Here is a 4499-nt window from a genome sequence, read left to right as displayed (position 1 = left end):
TAAGCTCGTTAAACAATCTCGTGAGAGTTTTTGTATATTATTAATTAGTGATCAGTTATAGATTTGGTATGTCATTCCGAAAAATAACATTTTAACCTACATATGAATGTAAAGATTCATATAATAAAAACATCTTTATTTGATCGCCCCTTTGAATTTAATAAATCACATCAATAGAATGTCGATTGTTTATCACCTATAAAGTTTGAGTTGAATAATTGCTCATGTCGAAATAACTATCAAAACGTTGCATTAGTAGCATGGTACGATTTAAAAGATTTAAATAGCACTATTTATAATTTTTGATAAATTGTTCAATCCTACATATACCAAACATAATATTTTATTGATCAAGTATCGTCGTATCATTTTATACTCTTCACACATCAACCTTTCCACATAGGGGCATCTGAGAAAATCTTGCGGTGACGTTTGAGTTTTTGGTAAGTTCGCATGAAAACAAGAATCAGATCCTGAAGAAATGAGGACCTCAATTTAAGAACAACCGAAACTTACAGAAGATGAACTTCATTTTTCTCTCTTCTTTTTCATTCTATAATGCATGTAGTGTTCCAGGATAGTACAAGAATGCTACAAGAAAAAGAATTCAAGTCATATTTTCTTGCAGCAATAATAACATAACTACGACTCATCTTTATCTTCGGAATCTGAGTCTTTCGCATACTGATCGAAGAACGCGTCAAGATACCGGGGATGTTTTTCATTCCAATCACCCTGAGTAGAATCAGCTCGCCACTTTTGATCTTCTATCATTTTATCAGACAGTCCCCATTCTTGCAGTTCTTTGTCTGTATGATGGATTGCTAGACTGTAATCTCCGCCCAAACCCAACTGCATCACTCGAAATTCACAATTTCCCAAGTTATTCAAGTACTCGAATTGCTCAACTGTCCATTTAAACCACTTCATTAAAAAAACACGAATTGCAAGCCCATGTGATATGATGACAAGATTGAGATCATCGGATGAATCATGATGAAGCCTGTTCATATCTATATCCCTCCACAGTAATTCAAGAAAACCTGCACAGTGAAGTGTTCGTCTAAAATTTGAAACACGGATCCGAATTCTGAGGAAATACATAACTTAAAGATATTAGTTAATGCACAAAACAGAATAGAAGGATTTATCACAGGTAAAGTTAGCAGTTAATTCTGTTGACACATTATTTTCAGATCACGTGAAGGTCTTTTACACTGCTTTCAAAAAAGGCATAAATTCTTAATGCTTTTTGTATTTGTAATGACTAGATTAATTATATGTTATTGCTACTCGAAAACAAGAAACATATTATTTCAGTATAAAAGCACCCCATGTTCAAATAGTATAACTAAAGCAGCTCTATCTTTTGCATCTCAACTGAATCAATACAAGATAAATAACGAAAGAAAAAGGAGCAAAAAGTAGAGGTGATCGAACGAGGATGTAAGGTGGTAGAAAAGAAAAGAATACTTGAAACACGATCATAAACAACAGCAGCAGACTCTCCTTCGGGAAAGCGATAAAAGAACCTCCCAAACCTCTCTCTCGTCTCCTCAATCACATTCATCCGTTGGGCAACCTGAAAGTTTCCGAAATCCTGTTCTCTAATCCGGCATTCTTCCCTTACCCCAATGATTCTCCTCTTGGGAAAGGCACGACCGATCTCGCGGAGGGTTGAACGCGACCTCTGATAAGGAGACAGGTAGAAATAGACTTTCCAATTCGACGAATGTCCGCGGTCGGAGACGACATGCCTGATGTCTGAGCCAGCCCGATTGGCCTGGTCGACGCCTAGAGGTGTCATTGTGTCAAGGGTAATTTATAGTCGGGTGTTGTCCCGTATGCACTTCCATCTATGTTGCTTTCACTTTCGCCATGGCGCAGAAGAATAATGCGCTTAGGCAGGATCCGTTGATTCTGACCCTGAGACTGGTGGCGGCAGTCGTTCAAGTTTAGCGGCAGCGAAGCCATAATCTATGGAGGTACACGGAAAGCACGTGAAATATGTGTTTGAATTTGGTCGCTGACTTTAAATCTTGGCAAATGCTAATAATTGATTCCTTAAAAATCTTCCTTTTTTTTTTGGAAAGGAAAAAAATCTCCCTTTAAAAAACAATGAATTTTTATAAAAAAAATTTAAAATATTGTTTCAAAATAAATTATATAAGAAATAAAAAATAACAAATTTTAAAATATTCTTTAAAAAAAGTACATGAGAAATTTAATAAGAAAAAAAAACAAGAATACCAAAATTCCAATACTTCGTTCATCAAGAATTCCAAGGAATTAAAAATAACTTCTAAATATTATTTCTTCATATCATAATCAATTTCTAAATTGTTTTTATAACAATGGAGGGCAAAGCTGTAGTATATGTCCATTGAAAAATATGACAAAAACTTATGTGAAATGATCTCACGAGTCGTATTTTGTGAGACATATATCTTATTTGGGTCATCAATGAAAAAAGTTTTACTTTTTATGCTAAGAGTATTATTTTTTATTGTGAATATCGGTAGGGTTAATCCATCTCAAGATAAAGATTATTAATATATATTTATACTAAAAATATAGAAAATATATTACTTGCTCTCTTGAACATTTATCTACCATTTCTCACTCTGAGAATCCAATTCATAACAATTTAAATTATTTTTTTCTTCAAAATTTCGTGAATTAACTTGATTTACAATTAAGATTAATAATATATGGTTGTTGATATTAGGGGTGGGTACGGTACGGTATACCGTACCGAACTACGGTACCGTATACCGTACTAAAAATATCGGTATGGAATTTTTCCATACCGATACCGATACCGAAAATTTGGTATACCGCACATTCGGTATACCGAATTTTCGGTATGAAAAAAGTTCATACCGATACCGTATCGACACCGAAAATTTTGTCGGTATACCGAAAAAATTGTCGGTATACCGAAATGTGTATACCGAAACATTTCGGTATACCGACAATTTTTTCGGTATACTGAACTTAAATTTTAAAAAAATAATAATAAAAAATTATTTTCGGTATTTCGATATATACCGAAATACCGAAAAAAAATTATTCTGTACCGATACCGATACCGAAAATTTATTTTCGGTAAATTCGATATTTTTTCGGTACGGTTTTTCGGTATTTCGGTATTTTTTCCCACCCCTAGTTGATATAGTTTTATGCTAAGAGTAAAATCTATTTTGGTACACGAATTATTGATAAATTGACAAACTGATATATTAATTATTGTAGATAACTTAATTGATATATGATCAAGTTAAAAAATCAATTTTATCATCAACTTAAAATTCTTAAATTGTTTTTAAGCTCAATTCCATTAATAAATTCAATTAACCACATATTTTTATTTTCAAGCTTATTTTACTCTTTTTTTTTTAAAAAAAAGAGTTTATTTATTTAAAATTATATTACCATAAAAAATTATTTTATCATATGGTAAACATATAATAAAATAAATACATGTCACTAGATTCAGAATGAATTGTTTTCGGACATCGAAACAAACAGAAACACCATTTTATTTTTTCAAAATTTAATATTGATCCGATAGAATTAGGAAAAATATTCAACACGAAAGACATAGATTAATGAAAAGAAAAATTCCTTGGTACAATGATCTTTAATGAACCATATATACATATATAACTTAGATAATGGTCAAAAACATAGCATGGAACAAGTCGCTAATACATACAATGATATCAAACTTTTATCTCGGTTAGATCTGGAGAGTTGATTTTCAAATCTTTGCAGCTGATGGATCGGGTCAGAATTCTGGGCTCTGCACAGACAGAAATAAGGTTAGGGGGTGTCAGAGAGTTTTTCGACATGACCTCTTCGATGCTTAAGTCAGTTCGGGGAGCAAACTTAAGGATGAAATATAATAGTACCAGGTGATTGAGAGAATGTGAATGTGTAAAACTGTAGCGCATACTTGGTATTTATAGAGGGAAGATATTGGTTACCTTGTTAGAGCAGGACTCCTGCCGAGACATAGTCCTACTTGAGTTAAGAGACTTCAAACACTGAGACTCTACCTCAATGACGGTTAGGACTTTTGCTTTATCTTGTTTAGATTTACCCGAAATATGAATTAAGAACTTTACTCGTGGAGCTCATTTTGAAGCCATGATTTTACACATTAGTTCGATGTAATCTACCTTAACCCTGAGTTTTGTGAGTTATATATATATATATATATATATATATATATATGTATGTATATATATATGTGTGAGACGGTCTGATGAAACTTTAACTGTGAGACGGGTAACCCTATCGAAATTCACAATAAAAAGTAATACTCTTAGCATAGAAAGTGATATTTTTTAATCGATGACTCAAATAAAAGATTTGTCTCACAAAATATTCTTACGCAAGTTTTTACCTATATAGTCTAGCTCATGTTAATTTTTAGGTTTTGTGCGAATATATATATATGTTGGGTTTTTCATATAAATGATAATGATTATATG

General features: G+C 32.4%; 1 pseudogene; it reads right to left on the bottom strand.

The window, feature by feature from the left end:
* Nucleotides 1-343: 343 nt before the first annotated feature.
* On the bottom strand, nucleotides 344-2048 carry LOC142527770 (phosphoglycerate mutase-like protein AT74; annotated as a pseudogene).
* Between the last annotated feature and the right edge of the window lie 2451 nt (nucleotides 2049-4499).

The sequence above is a fragment of the Primulina tabacum genome, chromosome 15, assembly GCF_025594145.1.
Source record: "Primulina tabacum isolate GXHZ01 chromosome 15, ASM2559414v2, whole genome shotgun sequence".
In the NCBI taxonomy this organism is placed as follows: domain Eukaryota; kingdom Viridiplantae; phylum Streptophyta; class Magnoliopsida; order Lamiales; family Gesneriaceae; genus Primulina; species Primulina tabacum.
The sequence above is the reverse complement of the archived record's forward strand: the minus strand, read 5'-3'. Positions and strand labels throughout refer to the sequence as shown.